The 22595-nt window shown below is 39.0% G+C and overlaps 1 protein-coding gene across 15 annotated transcripts in view; it reads right to left on the reverse strand.

The window, feature by feature from the left end:
* The window catches only part of NPAS3 (neuronal PAS domain protein 3), a 1061849-nt gene that overhangs the window by 877751 nt on the left and 161503 nt on the right, over positions 1 to 22595 (reverse strand). The window lies entirely within an intron of this gene.

Consider the following 22595-nt stretch of genomic DNA (forward strand, 5'->3'; position numbering starts at 1 on the left):
CAAGATGCTTGGTATATAAAAATGCAATAAATATTTTTAAAAGAGCAAACTGGACAGATTCTGGAAAATTCCTTGAGATGAAATTTCAAAAAGTATTTGGGAATCCTGTTTGAGAAAAAAATAAAAGTGAAAATGCCATTCCAAAAATTAACTTTCTACTTCCTTAAAACCATTTACGTTCCTTCCCTCTACTAGCTCTTAGCTGTCCACAGCAAACCGATCTCATCAGGATCTCCATTTTAAAGAACACTAAGGAGTTTTAATTTTCACTTTGGAGATTTTCAGTTGAGGTTATGTTCCAGCACTCACTGGGTTGCACTCAATTCTCTCTGAGCCACCCACAAACTGGCCAGTCAACACTATTTACTATGTACCAACGGTATTTATAATTCTCCATTCAGATGCTTTCACAGTGCTTATTTCTCACTGGCATGACCACTCACTGGGGACAATTGATCTTTTAGTAAATCTTTAAAGAGGAATCATTGCAGGTTCAGCCTTCCAGGAAAAAGTTCTATAAATCAACCTAAGGTAACAATGTTAAGTTTGCTCTCCAGAGAGAGCATTCCACATTGCTAACCCTGAGGTAACCCAAAACACACCAGTGTAACCCACCCCCCTTCAGGACTGTCATACAAAGTGGCTCAATTGAAATACATAGATTCATGGACACCCAGAGCTGAGAAGCAGTGGTTTCCCTGTGTCATGAGACTAACAGAGAAATCCCTCCAGTTCTGATGAATTGAAAGAGGGAGAGCAAGACAAACCAACTCAGCTGTTCAGTTAGTCCTGAGTAGCTGCAACCCCCCACTCAGTTAAAACTGCAGGCGCAAAGGGTTAAATAGGAACTGTGTGAACTGGCTGCTAGGCTGGGGGTGGGGGGTAGCTTAAATGATAACTCTTTCTCATTTGGCAAAGAAGGAGAAGTCTCTATTTACACAAAATAATCTCTTTTCAGTGTGTAGGAATCACTCCTACAGTAACGCAAGGTGGCAAGATAAAATTAGAGTTGGAACAGCGCCTCCTGTTTGGCAGCTAGTCAGCTCACATACACTTTAGTACTTGAGAATATGCAGAGGGAAAAAACCTGGCTTCTTTTCCTCTCTTTAAAAACTCGGTAGATATTTCAATTCTACAGGTCTATAATGACTGCTTTGTGTTTTAATTCTAAAAGTTCTACAATGAGAGCAGTGATTTCTCACCTACAAATTGAAAGTAGGCTCCAAGGAACAATAGTCTCATAGGTGATAATGCTTTAAAGTAAAAGCTGTACAGATAAATGTACTAGGGGAAAACGTTACAAGGCATGTGTACCCTCCAGTCATTTCACAGTGTTCATCAGTTAGTTCATCAACAATGTACATGACTGGTAATGAAGCTTGGTATCTTTGTTTAACCCGATGTTTACTAATCACCACCCATTTCTCAAGTAACAGGTATTAACAGCCTCTGAAAAACACTCTGAGAAACTACTCAAGGCAAAAGCAGGTGAAAAGAAAACATTGCCTTTGGTAAGCAGCTCTTAACAAAAAACCACAGTAAAGTGTAAACAAAAGAAGCAAGCTATTGCGAGTGCTATAGTCTCCTACTAGGCTCCCCACTTGCAGTCTCTTTTCCCAAATCATACAAGCTTTTCTTATCATGTCACTAAATTTTCAAACAGCGGCCTTTGACTTCCCTCTGCTCAGGTTAGAATACCACCAGGGCATGTCCTGTTTTTTTCCCTTGAAACTCTATTCAGAACAAATGTTCATTTAGCATCATTCTCAAAACCTCTGAGGTAAACTCATGTTTTCATTCTTCAGAGACTTTCTCCAGTTTTCATTGATTTCATCCTTTTCTGGAGTTATTCTGCTTGGTAAAAAGGTTCACTGCAGTGCTTACTTGCATGCATATTCTCCTCCCTGCTGCTAGCTATTCTCAACTATATATAGTCACATATTCCGGTGTATATCACTCAGGGGTTGGCAAGACATCTCACTTGCAGAGTGCTTAACAGTGAGCCTGCTCTGTCACTCACAAGACCCTCAGTGGAGCCTGGCCTCCATCACACACGGGAGGAGTACTGGGTGTTGTGGTCTCTTTTCCAACTTCCCCTCAGTCTATCTGAAAAAGTAAGGCCAAATCAGTGATGCCCCAATGACTAATTAACTCAAGTCATCAAACTGAACTCCGTCCTGGGTCAAAAATGTTAAGACTCCAACCTGGTCTCCCCAGTAACACTGTATGTAACTCTGGTGGATCAGAAACACTGTGGCATCTTCATTGGCAGCAGTATAGTACATGAAAGAACTCCATGCAAGAGAATTCAAGGATTCAGGGTAGTGGACTTTGCAAAGATACAAACGTGAGAGGTGAGTACATCACTAGTTTTGTAAGAGAAAACTTTATTCGAAAGTAATTTAATTTCCCAAAACTTTACTGATTTAAGCAACAAAACAAATGTGGTACTATGCACATATATCAAATGAAAATCTATTTCTGAATTGCTTATCCCAAAAAGGTAGCAGTGGTGGGAAATAATGGTTTGCTCTCCAAAAACTTCTTCTATCTCACATGGAAGTACAAGTAGACTTACTAATAAATCGAGCATGTTGCTCCAAGTTTATTTCATTGAAAGAGAAAAATACTCTGATAAAAATGGAACTATTGTGATATTTCTTAATCTCTGTCTTTCAATTGGTCTTATCAATTGATGGCTCACATGTTTTTAATTTTTTTGGTAGAATATTAGTGTACACATTACCAAATGGCTTTAAATTGATCAGTTAATCTAACTGACTACTATTGACAGCAATGCTGGAACCTGTGCAAAAGAGGAATCATCTCAGTATTTGGGAAGCTAGTTGAAATGTATTGTCTGCATTAGAATAAATAGGAGTCTTGAAGCTATTTTCCAAATTCCAGAGCAAAATCATAATTACTTGTACCATAATGAGAACAAAAAATTGCTCAATTAACTATCCTTGGGATTCTGAAACACAACTAAGTAATGTTGTATTTTTTAAATATGTATTTTTTTAAAGATATAGACAGAAAAGTAGAGTGAACAAGAATCTAGCACCGCCACAGCTTCCTTCAGTGCAATGAGAGCCAGTGTGCTGGAGGTGCACATGGCAAAGCAGCACACTATCTGACAAGCTATTTCCCTGGCTCTATAGGTATTTTCAGTGACAACTCTGCCTGTAAAAATAAATCATTTCATATGAAGTTAAAAGGAATAAAAAAAAATCACTGTAGTGTTTTGAGCAAAGCAAAACTTTAAAACACCATTTAAGGTACTAGAAACTGTAATTAAATCAAGTCTTAAAAGTGCTAGGCAGAAGAAAAGTGTTAATTAGGAGATTAGTGAAAAATACCAATTTTAGAGAGGAAAAGCATACTCTTACACTTTCAAACCTTTAGAGTTTAAAAAAAAAACTTAAAAAGGTAGTTTGGAATATATACAGAAGCTTAACTTGGGTTTTAAGGGGGGAAGAAAATCCAATGAACTCTCTAGTCTGTTGAATATATGTATCCCCCAAAGCAGAACAAAATAGAATAGAATTAAAGCATCAGAGAGAGTACTTAAATACAAACATAGAAAAGAACATCCCCACAGAGTATCAGCAGTGGCCAGCTGGCCAGAACTAACTAATGTCCAAATGGTGAGTCAAGAGCTACAGCTTGATGGTACTACTGCATCTCCTTTGGCACTTAGCTCAACAGTCACCTTCTCAGCAAGGTCTCCTCTGGTTACCCCACTTAAAAATGCAAATGCCATCCACATCTCTGGGCTCCTTAGGGCACTCTCTGGTTTCCTGTCATCTCTATCACACCCACGACCTTATTATGTATACTATAATGGGCCCATTATCTACTAGCCCCAATGAAAGTATGTATCATAAAGGTCCACAACTCTGGCTGTTTTATCCATTGTTGTGTCCCCAGGGCCTGGCACCTAGTAGATGGTGTTCAGTAAAAAGTTATTACATGGGGAGTTGGGCGGTGGCGCAGTGGGTTGAATGAACGCACATGGCACAAAGTGCAAGGACTGGCGTAAGGATCCCAGTTCGAGCCCCTGGCTCCCCACCTGCAGGGAGTGTGCTTCACAAGCAGTGAAGCGGGTCAGGTCTGCAGATGTCTATCTTTCTCTCCCCCTCTCTGTCTTCCTCTCCTCTCTTGATTTCTGTCTGTCCTATCCAACAACAATGACAGCAATAACAGTAACAATAATGACAATGATGATAAACAAGAAGCACAACAAAAGGGGGAAATTTTTTTTTTTAAGTTATTACATGAACAGCATTGAGTCTCTTTACACCAGACATACAACACAACATTCTGGACATCTTTTTTGTGCTCTAAAACAAATGCAGAAAAACTTTTGGAGAATAAATGATGTATCACACGCCCCCCCCCCAAAAAAAAGTTCCAAAAAAGTTGTACACATTTTAAAAATAAGTATAATTCATATATATTCAATTAAAAATACTTTTCTGGGAGTAACATACTGCTTTGGATTAATCTGATAAAGATGAAAGTCAAAAATTCTGCCCAGAGTGTTTCTTGCTTACATTACTCAGCTATGCCTTTCAGCTCAGTATATTGTATATGAAGGATATCTTGTTAAAACAACTGTTGAAGGCAAGTCGTGTCATAACAGCTACACTCCATACCCTATGGGGGTTCACATGTTCCAAAGTCTATGTTAACATAATCTTGTTGCTCTGTAGAGCTAAAGCAAAAAATCAGTTTTTCTGTGCCATGTAAGGTTTCATAAAAACACCAGATTATCTCTATGTCTTCCAGAAATGAAAGAAAGCTACAGAAAGGGATTATGTGGAATCAATTTAGGAAGGTAAATATGGTTAACAAACACCATAAAATAACCTAGTAAATGATTCCGATCTCAATTTATCTACAAAAAAAAAAAAAAAAAAGGAGCCTGCACCTATCTTTATGTAATTGGTTAGCATGGTGTCTGTGGAAAAAGAGAATCCCCAGCTCAAGGGCTCCAGGTAGCTTTGCAGGCCCAGCTCTGAGCTTTCTAACTTGGGATTTTCTATGCTCACGTGATACAACTCTGCAGTTCCTCTGCAGTGTGTACCTCGGTGTGTGAAGCTGTTTTAGTTTAATGACTTTTGCTCATTATATGTTCTCTAATAGCAAAAAATAAAGACCTTTATTTTCAATTTTGGGGTAAGGACTAAAGGAAGAGGCAGTGATTAAAAGACATGCCCAAAACAAAAGAGAAAGGGTTTGTACTGTAGATTAATGAACTCCAGGGATGCCCCACTGGTAAAACCACTACTGAGACAGCCTCCCTAAGTTTATTTTTTAAAGCATGAGTGACAAAGACACTACAGTATCACTCCACCATTCATTGAGGTCCCCTGTAGCATCCATGAGGATTCCATGTGACACCGTGGTTCAATATGGTGCTGTATCCTCTCCAGTACTACCTACCTCCTAGCCCCCGCTTTTTTTTTTTTTTTTTTTTTTTACTTAATGCTTATTTAACTCTGGTGAGAAATAACTGTGGAAAATATAAAAAATACGTATTTATAAAACTATATTTGTTTCATTGGCTCGGGAATTTGAACATCAATTCTGATTATTAGAAATAGATGGGAGTCGGGCTATAGCGCAGCGGGTTAAGCGCAGGTGGCGCAAAGCACAAGGACCGGCGTAAGGATCCCGGTTCGAGCCCCCGGCTCCCCACCTGCAGGGGAGTGGCTTCACAGGCGGTGAAGCAGGTCTGCAGGTGTCTATCTTTCTCTCCTCCTCTCTGTCTTCCCCTCCTCTCTCCATTTCTCTCTGTCCTATCCAACAACGACAACAACAATAATAACTACAACAATAAAACAACAAGGGCAACAAAAGGGAATAAATAAATAAAATAAATATCAAAAAAAAATTATTTTTTAATAAAAAAAGAAAGAAATAGATATAAAGATTCGTGAATGATTTGAAAAATGAGTTTAAACATAACTCAATTTGATATATATATTCAACATGTCTCAGTGTCTAACAATAATCAGAATAGGAAACAAAATCTTAATGTTACAGGTTGGACAAGGAGATAATTATTATGGAAAACCGCGAGTCAGGCGGAAGCGCAGCGGGTTAAGCACACCACACGTGGCGCGGGAGCCAGGCGGTAGTGCAGCGGGTTGAGCGCAGGTGGCACAAATTGCAAGGACCAGCGGAAGGATCCCAGTTCAAGCCCCCGCTCTCCACCTGCAGGGGAGTCGCTTCACAAGCAGGTCTGCAGGTGTCTATCTTTCTCTCCCCCCCCTCTGTCTTCCCTTCCTCTCTCCATTTCTCTCTGTCCTATCCAACAACGACGACAACAATAAAAACAACAAGGGCAACAAAAGTGAATAAATAAATAAAATATTTAAAAAAAAAAAAAAGCACACGTGGCGCAAAGTGCAAGGACTGCCGTAAGGATCCCGGTTTGAGCCCCGGCTCCCCACCTACAGGGAAGTCCCTTCACAGGCGGTGAAGCAGGTCTGCAGGTGTCTTTCTCTCCCCCTGTCTTCTCCTCCTCTCTCCATTTCTCTCCGTCCTATCCAACAACAACAACATCAATAACAACAACAGTAATAACTACAACAACAATAAAAAGAAAAATACAAGGCAACAAAAGGGAAAATAAATAAATAAATAAATATTGTGGAAAACCTCCCCTCAATATAGTGGTTGTCCAAAAAAATGACTACTAATCACAGATGTTGGCTCTGCCATTAACAAGGACACCTCAGGAGCAGTCCTCACACAGAGAGTGAGATAAAGGTCCTGAATTCTTATCTGCAGCATACCATTCATTGTTTATTGCAAGGTCAGGGTCACATGTACACACAATGTCATCTCTCTGGGTTGTTTTTATATTCAAAGAGGGAGGAATATGACAGGGCTGAATGAGGGAAAAGGGGAGTGGAGGAAAAGAGAAGAGGGCTAGGGGACAGAGGAAGATAGAGGCAAGAGATATGGAAGAGAACATAGGAGGAATGGGAAGAGAGGAGGGCGGGGGAGGGGAGAGAAAAAAAGGGAAAGGGGGAGAGAGGCAGAAAAAAAAAGAGGGGAGTAAAAAGAGAGGAAATTCGAGACCCCAGTCCTCAGTTGCAGGGGGAAAGCTTAATGAGTGGGGAAGCAGTGTTTACGTGTCTCTCTGTCTCTCCCTTCCTTCCCAATTTCTGACTCTATCAAATAAAGATAATTAAAAGATAAAATTTAAGACTTTAAGAAAGAAGGGAGAAAAGAAGGAGGGTGGAGGGAGCTGGGCTGTAGCGCAGCAGGCTGAGCACATGTGGCAGAAAGCACAAGGACCAATGTAAGGATCCTGATTGGAGCCCAGGGCTCCTCACCTGCAGGGGAGTCGCTTCACAGGCGGTGAAGCAAGTCTGCAGGTGTCTGTCTTTCTCTCCCCCTCTCTGTCTTCCCCTCCTCTCTCCATTTCTCTCTGTCCTATCCAACAACGACAATAACAATAACTACAACAATAAAACTACAAGGGCAACTAAAGGGAATAAATAAATATTTTTAAAAAATAAAGGAGGGGCGAAAGTAAAGGGGACGAGAGGCTACATAAGTGGGAGGGGGTAGGGAGGGAAGATATAAGACAGGCAGAGATCAGAAGAAAGACTCACATCAAGGCACCACAACATCCTCCAGTGTCACAACACCTATGTAATGTCAACTTAAACCTGAGCTGCACGCGTGGCGAAAGAGGAACCATACCTGGTGAGCTATCTAGCCAAGCTCTTTTGACTTTTATGATTTCTTTGTGCTACCATTTTAAAGCACACATGCATATGCATCTGCGTATTGCTTGCCTCACTTAACTGAATCTTGCCATAGGTATGATTTCTTTACCACTGAATGCCTAGGGTCTGAGAACAATGCCTGGCACTTAGCAGTCATTCAGTAAATATTCGAATTAATAAATGATATACCTTACCTCGTGTCTGCTGATATGCAAACTCCTGAGATTAAACGTCTAGTTTCTCACAAAGTCATAAATATTTCCTTGACAAATGAATATTTGTTTCTTTCTTCTTCTTCTAGCGTTTGCCCTTCTTCCGTAGCCAGTCAACAGGTCAGGTTGAAAGCTGTCAGGAGCTGCTTGTTGCTGGCTTTGAAAGTGACTGGGATCCATGTGGATTCAGTCGGCTAGGAAGGATCGTCAGTTTCCCCAATGAATGGGTACTCACGGGATGCACCACGAGAATAACTTTCAAATTTTACCACACTTTCCCCTGCTAGATATCATTTTCCACAAATTCAAACATTACTAAGTTGACCAGTAACTAAAATCAAATATTAAAAGGCAGTAATACCACCACCATCACTTAAGGAATTCCTTCCTAACACATTCTATGTCCTATAAAGGTTTAATCATAACCATCATAAGTCACTTAAGTTATGGAGATTGGGGGGGGTCGGGCAGTGGCGCAGTGGGTTAAGCACATGTGGCGCAAAGCGCAGGGACCGGCATAAGGATCCCGGTTCGAGCCCCTGGCTCCCCACCTGCAGGGGAGTGGCTTCACAGGCGGTGAAGCAGGTCTGCAGGTGTCTATCTTTCTCTCCCCTTCTCTGTCTTCCCCTCCTTTCTCCATTTCTTTCTGTCCTATCCAACAACGAATTGTGTCAACAAGGGCAATAATAATAACCACAACGAAGCTACAACAAGGGCAACAAAAGGGGGAAAAAAATGGCCTCCAGGAGCAGTGGATTCATGGTGCAGGCACCGAGCCCAGCAATAACCCTGGAGGAGGAAAAAAAAAGTTATGGAGATTGGAAGAATAATTCTTAAAGTAAAATACAGACCTAAAGATACTTGCTTTTCTAATTTCCTTTCCACTTTTTCTATGAACTAATGTAGCAATTATATAGGGGTCTCAAGTAAATGTACCCCAAAGAATACTGTGTGTCATAGTTCTTGTCCCTGAAAAAGATTAGATTTTGACTTCCCAACCAACAGTTTCAAAGAAACTGAAGGCCTCTGCTAGGAAGCTAGTCACATCTACATGTTTCCACACAGTCCAGCCAGTCCCATTCTGCCAAAAGTAGCCTCTGCTAGTTCAGTTCTGAACAAGATTTATGTCAAAGTATGTTCTAGTTTTGTGGTATTGGTTAGGATGGGACCTAACTCAAAGTAGATGTCAGGTCAGCTCGGGAAAGAGCCCAGTATAGCAGAGTCCAGGCAGCTACTTAAACTACACAAGCAACCTATTTCTTCTATAAAGTACATTCAAATTTGTTAAGTTAGAGTTTCAGTTTCTGTGTTTGCTATGCACATTTCATATGTTTATCTGAACAATATATAATACAGTGATTCTTTAAAATATACACAAAATGTGTTTCTAGTTTTCCATGTTTTCACGAGGAAACTGTAAATTATACTTGCCGAACAGGTACTATTTTCTAAGTGAGACTAATTTTTTCCCACTTCTGGGAGGAAGAGTAGGGGAGGGTTACCTATCAATTACTCCACAGCATTACAGTTAAAGAACAAAGATATCAATATTTTCCCATTATTTAAAAATAAAACTGAAAATATCTCAAAAGATACTGAAAGAATCCTTTGCTCAGAATGAAAAATAATCATGCAATTTATAGCTCTAGCTAAGCATAACTTAACACTTTAATTTTCCAAATAATCTTCAGAATAAAATGTATTTTCAGCTATCATTTGACGAGGTTCTATAGTCTTAATACTTGAGGGGCACATAAAATTAAAATCCAACATTCTTTATATAGCTTTTGTCACCTTTGAGGTTCATAAATGTTAAACAGTGAGTGACAACGGCACTAATCTATCCAATTAAGCAATTTTTAAATAATGTAATTAAACATTTAAAATGTCGTAAAATGCCTGTCTTTTAAACTAATACTCTAGGAGAAAAAAGAAAAAGATTTATATTGTTATAGGTTGTTATAATAATCTTTACAACACTGTTTTCTGAATACTGCTGTAGCTCAGCATAATTAAGACTCACCTAGATTTAAATGAAAAAAGTAAGATATAGTCTAAAATGTTTTCCTTACGGAAACACTTTGAAACTGTCTTACCCACAGAATTGAGGCTCTCCTAAAGCTTCAAAAACAACGCAACCATGGTTTATCTGTATCTTTTCATGACAGTGTTAAGTGTTGACCTGAAAATGTCTGAAAGCAGAAAGCTGTATTGTCAACTCAATCCCATTTAGCCCCATTATGTCTTTCTTTCCAAGTTTTGTTTATATTCTTTGATGGAAGTTCAAAAATTTTAATGATAATATTGGTATGCCAAATCATAACATACCATTAGTTTACTTTGAGATTTGATGTTTCAATCAGATCCATGTAATAAATATAAAATCAATTGTAATGTTTTGGGAGAAATATTGATGAAAAGGCATAACACATTTTTTTCTTTTGCATAGAAAAACACACCACAACATATCCAACAACCCAATATGTCATGGGGGAATGTGGTATGATATAATAGATCTAGAAAGCAAAAGCTACAGGTACTTTTCAGTACATGCTCATGAGATCAAAAGTTCACTTACGGGAGTCAGGTGGTATCATAGCAGATTAAGTGCATGTGGTGCAAAGCACAAGGACTGGCATAAAGATCCTGGTTCAAGCTCCCGGTTCCCCACCTGCAGGGGAGTCACTTCACAGGTGTTGGAGCAAATCTACAGGTGTCTATCTTTCTCTCCCCCTCTCTGTCTTCCCCTCCTCTCTCCATTTCTCTCTGTCCTATCCAACAACAACGACATCAACAACAACAACAACAATAATAACTACAACAATACAACAACAAGGGCAACTAAATGGAATAAATAAAGTATTTTTTTAAAAGTCCACTTATGCTTTGCCATTAGGATCTAAATTTCACATTAGAGTAAGATTACTGAATCTGCTTTTAAAAAAGATAAGAGTGCCCATAATGCTATCTAGTTCAAAACTTTGTTAGAGCACCTCTATGTGTCTACAATACATAAAACCTCTCTTCAGTAGTCACAGTGCTTTGCCACCTTAAGTACCTTGTATTCCTATTGTGCTTAATAGTTGCTGTCATTCTCATTAGAGAACTGTAACTGGCCAGCGCCACATGAATGCAGGTGTAGGTACCAAATAAAGGATTCAACTTCAGCTTTCCAACCAGCAGCTGGATACTCTGCCCCTAAATCTACCTGCTGTGATCGTGAGAGATGGAGCTAGTCTGACTGCAAAGCAACTTTCAAATAATGATACACAAAGGTAATCAAAAGGGTTTCCCTGTTCAATATTTATCTGTTACTCGTTGACTGTCACTGTCTGCACTGTCCTCCAGGATTTATAGAATGGGATCGGGAATACCAAGCTCAAAGAGAACCTGAGCACCTTGCTGAAGTGCCAGGCACAAACAAAAGCAGAATTAAGCTGTTCTTCAAACCACCTCTGAAACTAAAGATGTCCGCATGGGTTCTACAGCAGCATCACACTGCTCCTCCCCAGATCTGGAGGCCAAGTTAGTTGCTGATAATATGAGGGATGAAAGGAAAAAGCACAACATGAGAAAAAAAAAAGGCAGATATCGGGTATCAAAATATAAACATGGAGAGAAAAATAGTAATTTCCTGTATTTGGGCAAAAAAAAATATTATTACCTTCTAGATGTGATCTCTTTGCTTTTATGTACTAGGAAAGTCATATCTATCCTGAAAATTATTTTTCTCATTTTAATATATATTCAACATTTTAAGCTAAGACATAATAAAACATTGCTCTTTTATGTGTTAGGTATTTAAATGCTATTTGTCAGTCCATCAATCAAATGTACCTTAGGGGGATGCTGACCAGTCTCCATGTCCATGTCTAAAAAGAGACAGGTAATCAGAATGATCACAGTACAATTCCCATGCATTTTTTTTTAACCATCAGCTGGAGAGCAAAGCTCACTTTGAGACCTTATTCACATCTATTATCGATGCAGCTTGGCAGGTTTTAAACAAGGGTGTTTACGCAAGGAAAGTCACTTCAATGTTAACCTTCTTTTCACTAATATTTCTAAAATATTTATGAAGAAATGGTAAGCACTACTTGAGCATGCAATGTGTGCCAGACATTGTTCTAGGTATTTTACGTGTACCAGTCAATTCAAACTGCATGATAAACTTTATTAAGTTGAGATATTAACTATTGTCATTTCTCTTGTTTGACAAGAATAGCAAACAGAAAGCTCATGTAACTATTTAAAACCAACCTACAAATAAATGCAACAAGGGTTTGAATACATTCACCTGTATCAGAGCTGTGCAACATACCACTACATTGAAGATACCTCTGTGTTTCATACCACTGAGGAGTCAAACCAATTCTTAAGTCTTTAACAAATGCTTTTACGAGTTTTCTCGATTAAGTAAATGAATAACTACCTCTAAGGAACTTGGGAGTATTAGTGTATACACATTTATCTTTTAACTTTTATGTTTATGCCATGCCTTCCTTCTCAATTTGTAAGTCCCTGATTGGTATTTATTTGCATACATATGATTTGAATGCTACCACACATGATGATGTACTAGAATTTAATTTTGGATTCAATACTTAATTCCCTTTTATATCAGCTTTCAATCTGCTCATCCAGAAATACTGCTGGTTTGTCCTTCAGACTATGAAAACCCAAATTTTTCTCACAACCTCCATTTCCACACAATCTATATATGCCACACCTTGATTACTGTAATAATTTCAGTTGATCACCCTGCTCCCTTATTTTTGTTTCTAAAGCACATGCACACTTAGTAACCAGACTGATTCTAGAAAACAGATGAGATTTTATTACTCCTCAAGTCAAAACCCATCCAAGGTACCATGTTGGTTCTATGTTAGCTGCTTGGCCTGTCTTCTGCTACTGTTCTCTTTGCTAATTCAGATCCCAACACACTGGTCTCACTTGGGGCACATAGCTACATGAAGCCCTCTTGAGATTCAGAACCTCTGCAGTGGTTGTTTCACTCAATTTTCCTATTTAAAATGGAAATTGAAAGATGAAACAAAATCAACTTCACTGGATTGCTTTCGGGATTAGTTGAGAACATCAATGAAGTTTCTGAAAATTATTGACCATTATATGTGGAGGTTGATGTCAATGGAGCACAAATAGATATATGAAGAAGTGTAGCAATATGAAACTCCAGTCTGGAAGGAGAGAGGGGTTGAGATAAAATTAGTGTTCTATCCATTTCTGTGTGATAAATACAGAGTAAAGATAGGCAGATTTTCCTAAAGATAGGAAAATAGATTGTATGCCCACCATACTAGAGGGCATACAATCTTGGGTCCTTTTTTTTATTATTATCTTTATTTATTAGATAGAGGCAGCCAGAAATCAAGAGGGGGTGATAAAGAGAGAGAGAGAGAGAAAGACACCTGCAACACTGCTTAACCACTTGCAAAGCTTTCCCCCTGCAGGTGGGGAAGGGGGGGGGGGTCAAACCTGGGTCCATGTGCACTGTGACAAGTGCATTCAACCAGATGCCCCACCAGACGGCCCCAAGAGTACACAATCTTATCTTCAAAAGACATTGAAAGTGTTTTTTTAATGACCAATGTTGGAATATGACAAACTGACCTACTATATAAGTAAAACTTTAAGTTCTTCAGTGTCTAATTTGTTGGACAAAATATATTTTAGAAGACTCCCTTGAATGGAAAAGATAGATGTTTTATAAGGAAAAGGAAAACCCTTCTCCATGAAATATTACTGAGTTGATAACATCCAATCCTAGGAAGGACTGTATGTACTGGCCAGATTTTAAAAAGGGGGGTAAAAAACATCACTAGCTGTGTGAATTGAGCAACTTGCCTGACCTCTCTCAGCCTTCATTTTCTTGAGTGCAAAATGAACACAGAAGTACCTACTTCAAAAATGGTTACTTGAGTCAATTACTGTGATGCCTGAAGTCTCACTTCTACTACTACACAAGGAAAATCAGTCCATATAGAAGTGTGAACAGTGAAGCTAAAACATAATTTCACTGTCAGGAGTTAAACTTCTGTTGTCACTAGAAAGATCAATTTAGCCTCAAAATGAAAGGTTCAGCATCAATGGGTACTTATTTTTGATGACAGAATAAATGCAATGATATAATTGTATCTATATCACAAAGTCTCAAATTTTAAAAAACAAGATTATACATTGAAAATATCTCTCTCCTGAAAATTTCCCCTGAACAGGCCCAATGAATGTATGTGCAATTGAACCAAGTTTACCAATAGGTCTTTGTAAAATATAAACTACTGGGGAAAGAATATATAGTCTTACAGGGTAAAGCACATGCCTGGAGACATTGGGATTCAGTTTCCATACTGACAGGCACTAGAGATGTACATGAGGGGTGGTGGTAATACCTGGTTGAGTGCATATGTTACAATGTGTATGGACCAGGGTTCAAACCTCTGGTTCTCACCTGCAGGGGGGAAGCTTCACAAGTGGTGAAGTAGAACTGCAGGTGTCTCTCTGGTTCTCTCCCTCTCTATTACCACTTTCCCTCTCCCTCTCTGGCTGTTTTAATACAATAAATAAATAAATAAATATTAAAGGGGAGTAAAACAAACAAACACACACACACACACACACACACAATTTTCTTAATTCCCTATTGAGAGCCATCCAGCAGTTAAGCAGACCCAGGAAAAGGTATGCAGTTATGTGGAAGTGAGCAAACCCTCCCTGCAATGATTACAAATACTTTCTTCACCAAAATATCCAGCTGTTGTATACAGCCTACAGGACAGGAGAATTTATGCTAATCTGATTTCACGATTCAAAGCAGAGCGAAAAAGTTGAAGCAGAGAGAGAAAAAAGTACCTCTGGTTTCAAGACAAAAACATTCATTGACTGTGACTCATTCTGAGCATCCCTGGCAAGTAATAGTCAGGAAAATGATGCCACTAGGATGCTTATGTTGGTTGAAATGCAAATGATGAGAACTGCTAATAAGAAAAATGGGTCTCTCCTCACTGAAGCCTAGTGAGGAAAGGCCAAGAGTGGGCCTTTTATATAAATAAATTTATATAATAGTAGATCAATATTATTATACTTAGTATTTACTAAGTATAATAATATCATTTTATATCTAGGCTAGGAAAGGAAAATGAAAATTAGATGTTTAATTAAGATGCAATTATTGTCTATTTAATTACATAAATCTTCAGTCCAAAGTATTGCACACCAAGGTAAGTAATTACTAGAATATCAACTTGGACAATATCAAAATCACCCAAGAATGTGAATGGTGGGAAGGATATACATCAATAAAACACAATGTGCATACAAATAGATACAATTTTAGGTATAATATGCATTTTATACATACACACATTGGTCACAAAAAGACATCAAATTGTTAATTGCAGTTATTAATGGCAACACAGTTACACTGTTGATGCTTTTTCTTTATATTTACCTGAAATTTCTAACTAGAATAAAAAATATTCCCTATTCAAAAAGAGCTAAAACAAAAGAAAAATAACAAAATCAATCTACAAGCCCCCCTCCCACACACACACACACACACCAACCCAGATCCATGGAACCAAGGCCAGACCAGATCAGCTCCGGCACAAGATGGTACCAGGGACTAAAACTGCAGCCTGTGGGATCTCATGCTTGCAAGTTGGTGCTCTAACTGGTGAGCTATCTCCCTGGTCCCAGGCAAAGGTTCTATTACTGTCTTTTTTTTTTTTAATTGACACCAGGATTGTTACTGGAGCTTGGTGCCAGCACTACAAATCTACAGCTGTGAGTGGCCTTTTTTCCCCCTTTTTTTCCTTTCTATTTTGTTTGATAGGACAGAGAGAAACTAAGAGGGGAAAGTTTCTAACAAAGAGAAGATAAGGCCTGGAACCATTGCTAGGATAGGTGTCTGCCTCAAGTCTAACTACTTCCAGAATCCTTCTGTACACTCTTCTTTCTAGAAAACCCCCTCCAGCAACACAGAGATGGCAGCTGGCCTTCAGGTATTTATCCTTTTCTTTCCAAACTTCCACTCCTGACTTGTGCTATTTGTGATCCAGTACACCAGAAATAACCTGAATCTTTCAACCCAAACTCAAATGATCACCTCAACTTCCCTAGCACATGCACACACGCACGTGTGCATGTGTGTACACACACACCCCCTAAATCATAAGGACATCAGAGTTCATGACCATCCAAAACAACCCTGTAACAGTCCCACTTCCACAGTGTGCACTCATCTCCCTGGAAGCACTTCACAAAGAATTCCAATCACTTGTTTACATCTCAGTTTTCCAGACTTTTGGAGGGCATAAAATATCTTGAGTGACCTCTAAACACGTCATTGTATTAAAACAGTACCTGATGTATGGGTAATGATCAAAATATATTTGCTAAATGACAGAAAGAAAGAAAGAAAGAAAGAAAGAAAGAAAGAAAGAAAGAAAGAAAGAAAGAAAGAAAGAGTCTGCATTTAAACTCATCTGTCTGGTATTAACCCTAAATAATACACTTTCATGTCATCCACATTGCCAAGTTGTGCCACTTCTGCTCATTTACAGGCAAAATCATTGGTGTGATGCTAAAATTAACAGAGAGAAACCACCAGAAACCATGCTGTGGTCTGAAAGGCATGATGTGGAAATTAGAATTCATTTAGATGTTGAAAGGCTTGAAGCAGTTCTTGCTACAAAGTTTGATGTCTGTTTAACATGCAAATTCTATTAGAGCTCTTTATGAAGTTTATTGCATATCTCTCTTTTCTCAATTCTTTGTTATTTACTAATCCAAACACAACTGGCATAAATTATTCTAATGTGGGTGGAGAACAACTACAGTATAATAGCAATCAATCAATCAGGTTAAACAATCAACAAAGAATTATCTGCTGCCTATAGAGCAGCCTTGACCTTTCTCTCCTCTTTAGCACAGATGACTGTCTATCCCCCCAGCAGCACGCCTGACAAGGCACCTGCCTTGTCTGCTTAATTGGGGTAACACACGAAAGTGGTTAGCGCTGCCTGACGCAGCATAGACTGGAAAGTGCCTGCTTTCTTCCCTCATCCCCCTCATCTTGTTTCTGAACCTATTAAACTTGTTTTCTAGTCAGAATCTCCCATTTACAAATGCGTGACTCCTAGTCAAGATCAGCCATGACCCCATACTAAAGAGGAGAGGACCCACATTCTGCCATTTTGTTTTGTTTTGTTTTGTTCTGTTTTGTTTTAGAAAAGGGAAAGACCCATTTCAGTCCCAGGTTAATTTCTCTAAACCCTGTGATGGTGTCTGAAATGATTCCTTTGGAGAAGACTCCTTTTTTCTTGAATTCTTTCACTTGAAGCTGCTTATTAAAATGCAAATAGCCCTGAGAAGAGGAATATTATCAGTTAACAACACCTGATCTGCAGTGAGGGGTACAGACAAAAATGCCCCATGGGAAAGACGCTTGGACATAAAACAACCCAGCATTCAGGTCGAATGAATTTCACAGATGAGGTAAAGAGGTTAGGATGGAGAAGACAAGGAAAAACATCAACAACTCTCAAGATTTTGCAGTGGCCCTTTCTGCTTAAAACAACAGTTACCTAGTCAATAGTAAATACCTTCTCAGTCTTAGCTGCACTCTGGGATTAGAAACCATGGTTTAACCCCCTTGGTTTAAAATAGACCCTGTAATGCCTAGCATATGCTCTCTAAAAGGTAGCCAAAAAAAAAAAAAAAAAAAAAAAAGACTTCAGTACGAGGCAGCCTCTCAGACTCAGTTTCATCTGACTGAGTGAAGCACTGGTGAAATGGCTGGCTTTTTTCTAAACATACTTAAGGATGTCCACTCTTTCTCATACCCTCACTTATCAACTAGATAAGTGTAATGTGACAAACTTTGAAGATATTCAGGTTTCTCATTAGACTTCTTTTCTTGCCTACTTATCTCTCCTTAGTATCATTTTTTTTTTTAGTAAGAGACATACAGAAAGAGAAGAGAGAAAGAGACTGAAGCACTGCTTATCTCTGGCTAATGGTGGTACTGGGGATAGAACCCGGTACATCAGATTCTCAAATATGAAAGTACTCTGTGTAACTGCTAGGCAATTTCCCCAACCCATCACTAGTGATTTTCCTTAGGTTTGTTCCAACAATTCTATTGCATGACCATAAAAGTTTATTATGAGTGTAATCTTGTGGTAACACGTGTATTACAAAGTGTAAGAATCCAGGTTCAAGGTTCCAGCTCCCACCTGCAGTGGGGAGAAAGATGCAAAGTGAGATGCAAAGCATTGCTGCAGACATCTATCACTCCCCACATCTCTCCCTCTCTAGTCACTGCTCTTTTTCTCTCCTTCTGACTCTACCAAGAGAGAGACAGAGACAGACAGAGAGAAAACGACTGCCAGGAGTTGTGAAGTCCTCGTGCAGGCACCAAGCCCCAGTGATAATCCATCTGATTTATTTTCTTGCCTTTCTTTAAAAAATGTTAGTATAGTTACCATGTGAGTAGAATATTTTTTCTCTTTCTTCAGGCTCTCCATCCTATTTTTACTTTTATGTATGGAGTTATATATGGAGTTTTATGTATGGAGAGGGGAAAGAGACTGAATTATCTTGATTTGGAAAGGACTTTGATATCTCCCAACTAAAAGATTTGTAAAGGAAGCAACAAGTTTGGGTACTTAGCAAAATTATGGTTTAACAGAAAATTAAATTTATATTTTACAAATTTCTAGTGTTTTAGAAAATACTGCATTTCTCCCTTTACTAAAATAATAATAGCAATTACAACTAAAGTTTTTAATTGACAACACAGTTTAAGAATTTAGTGCAAAAGCTACAATAAGTATTCTTTAGACAATGTATCTGTGTATGGACAATACAGATACATTGAAAAAATCACAGCCTTTATATTCCTGTGTGCCTTCAATTTAACAGTACTGAAATTTAGTTGAATACCCAATGACATTTAAATGTAACATATAGGGCAGAGACCACCCAACTCTTCATCTGCACTATTCCAACCTTTAGGTTCATGATTAGTCAACAACTTGTTTGGCTTTATATGTTAACTCTTTTTTTCAGCCACCAGGTTCCAGATGCTACCATGACGTCAACCTGACTTCCCTGGACAGACGACCCCACCAATATGTCCTGGAGCCTCGCTTTCCCAGAGCCCCGCCCCACTTGGGAAAGAGAGAGACAAGCTGGGAGTATGGATCCACCTGCCAATGCTCATGTTCAGCAGGGAAGCAATTACAGAAGCCAGACCTTCCAAGACCTTGTGCACCCCATAAAGACCCTGGGCCCATACTCTCAGAAGGATAAAGAATAGGAAAGCTGCAGGCCAGCAGTAGCCTGGCAGGTTAAACACACATGGTGCAAAGCGCAAGCACTGGCTAAGGATCCCGATTCGAGGCCCTGGCTCCCCACCTGCAGAGGGGTCGCTTCACAAGTGGTGAAGCAGGTCTGCAGGTGTCTATCTTTCTCTCCCCCTCTCTGTCTACCTCTACTCTCTCGATTTCTCTCTTCTTATCCAACAACAATGACAGCAATAATAATAATGATAAACAACAAGAGCAACAAAAGGGGAAAAAATAGCCTCCAGGAGCAGTAGATTTATAATGCAGGCAATGAGCCCCAGCAATAACCCTGGAGGTTAAAAAAGAAAAAGAAGAAGAAGAATAGGAAAGCTATCAGGGGAGGGGAGATGGGATACAGAGTTCTGGTGGTAGGGATTGTGTGGAATTGTATCCCTCTTATCCTATGGTCTTGTCGATCATTATTAAATCAATAAAAAATAAGATAAAATAAACATATAGGGTGGGGGTAGATAGCATAAAGATTATGCAAGAGACTCTCATGCCTAAGGCTCCAAAGTCACAGGTTCAATCCCCTGCACCACCATATGCCACAGCTGATCAGTGCTCTGGTAATAAATAAATTAAATAATTAATTTAAATAAATATTATCTTTTTAAAAATGTAACACATAAAATCCTTCTAAATGAATTCACAATAAAGTCATAAAATCAATACTGGACATCCAGCTAATAGCGCAGAAAGGGACCTGATTCTCAGCATATTTTCATTTCCATGGTGTAAATACTTTCCCCAGTTTCAACTTACTAACATGAGGTTAGGAATCACGGCAGGGGAGAAATGTGCATAAAATCTGCTCTCACCATCAAAGTTACTCCAGCATACCACTGAACATGAGACCAGCAAGTGTAGCCTTTCCAGCTCCTGAACCATCTCACAGAACTGTCTCTTTCTTTATAAACTTACTGTACCTTAAACAGACACCAGACTACTTTAGTATATTTTCCTACCTGACTCTTAAATTGGTTTTCAATCTCTTTTGTAAAACACAGCAAACACATTTTACCCCTTGGCCCACCCTCTGTACACACACACACACACACACACACACACACACACACACATATGCAATTTTACACCTATTTTTAAAAAGCCTCACAAAAATAAAACCTACTTTTACTAAGATCAATGCACTACAAGTTTCTAATAGTTCATTCATTTTTTAAAATTCTGGACTTGACCTACTAAATTGAATTCATGCCCAGCTATTTGAGGAGGGACCCAAAAAATTGGAGAATAATGTTGTAATACTCTAAGCTCCTTGAAGACACGATTACATGTCATTTGTCTGCATCTACCCCCTTGTCTAGGCATAATTACTCAAGCCCAAGAAGGTTAAGTAACTTGTAGGAAGATATGTCTGCCATCACTGATAAAATATCCCTCAAAGCAAGTGATAATTCATTACAGGGATATCTGTGGCTTGACACTGACAACCAGACAGTCTTCCAAAGTAACCCCTTTGCCAGAACATGAGGTAGAACTCTGCTTAGTTGTACTTATTCTGCCAGTGGTAAACAGTTCGTTCGATGCTTTACCTATGACAGACCTCTGTCTGCACCTGTCCTTTCACCTTGACAAATTAGGAAAATCTGAGAGCTCACCATTTCTCCACATTTGACAATATTCATTCCTCAAGAGTCTGATGCCATCTTTTTCACAAAACGTTTTCAATCCTCTATGGGAAGAGAGCTTATGAGTTGATGTTAAATATGTGTTTAAATATGAACTGCAATCTCAGTTTTCTACAACTTGGGGGGGGGGGACAATATTCACTTGGGAAAATAGATGCTGAATCCCTGGGCTTTCCTCTTCAGTACACTACATGCTTTCTTTCTTTATAGGTGCTTTTAAATATACAATATAGTTTCAAGACAATCCAGACAAGCATCTTCACTAAAATACACAACACCATTAATCATCTCAGTGACAGTGCTCCAATTTAACATCTTGGGGATTTCCTCCCCTTCTTCATCATTTATTTGCCAATATTTCCTTGTTATGAATATCCCCCTAGTGACTTTCCCTGGCAGTCACAGCTGTGCTGCCTACTGTGTCTACCTTGTCTACAAATAACACCATATCTTTAAAAAGCCAGTGTTTACTTGGATGCATACAGCCATAAAGGCCTCAGGACTTCCTGTAGTCTGAACGCTCCTGATTGCCCCTCCTGACTGTCTCGTTCAAGTTTTCTGATTTTAAACTGGTGAACCCTGGCCCTTAAGTAACTCCAGACCTGATGTTCCGTTAACTGAAAGTGAAAAATAGTTGAGTGTTGGTCTACACCTACTAGAATGGTTAACAGTCAACTGCTGCTTTGATGTGGTGTTTCAAGGACTCCTTCCAACAAATACTTTCTCCAAAGTATCAATGTACCACAACAAACCACAAAATCACTAACAAATTAGAAAAACTGGGCTATCAAGAGTCATCATACATTTGACTCACAAGTGCCTTAAAAGAATTTCTCAAGGGGGTCGGGCGGTGGCGCAGTGGGTTAAGCGCATGTGACGCAAAGCTCAAGGACGCACGTAAGGATACGGGTTCAAGCCCTGGCTCCCCACCTGCAGGGAAGTCGCTTCATAGGCGGTGAAGCAGGTCTGCAGGTGTCTTATCTCTCCACCTCTCTGTTTTCCCCTCCTCTCTCCATTTCTCTCTGTCCTATCCAACAACGAACAACATCAACAATGGCAATAATAACCACAACAAGGCTACAACAACAAGGGCAACAAAAGGGGGAAAAAAATGGCCTCCAGGAGCGGTGGATTCATGGTGCAGGCACCGAGCCCAGCAATAACCCTGGAGGAAAAAATTTATAAAAGAATTTCTCAAAACAATTTCACCTCATAGTCACACCAATTCTGATTGAGAGTGTCATGTTCTCTAGGTAACAGATGCAAAGAAATAATATCAGAACAACGTGAAGCAGAAGCATGGGGAACAGTTCCAGCTCTATCTAGCATCCATTTTGTGCTCAGTTAAGAGATTAGCCTTCGCAGGGCCCAGGAAGCCATGGAAGAAAATGCTGAACAGCTAATTGGAAGATTATATTAAAGTAAAACTCACCAACTTGTACTCAGAAAGGTCTTTAAGGAAAAAGGATTTTTTTTTAAGATAATGAAACTCCTCTGCAAAAGAAGTTAAAACTTTAAAGACAAAAACAAACCAAAATATATTTGCAAAGTCTATATGCAAAGGCCAAGGTGTTTGGTAGAATTATGTTTATCTTAATTTACATTTTTACA

This window comes from Erinaceus europaeus, chromosome 16, assembly GCF_950295315.1.
Source record: "Erinaceus europaeus chromosome 16, mEriEur2.1, whole genome shotgun sequence".
NCBI classification, from domain to species: domain Eukaryota; kingdom Metazoa; phylum Chordata; class Mammalia; order Eulipotyphla; family Erinaceidae; genus Erinaceus; species Erinaceus europaeus.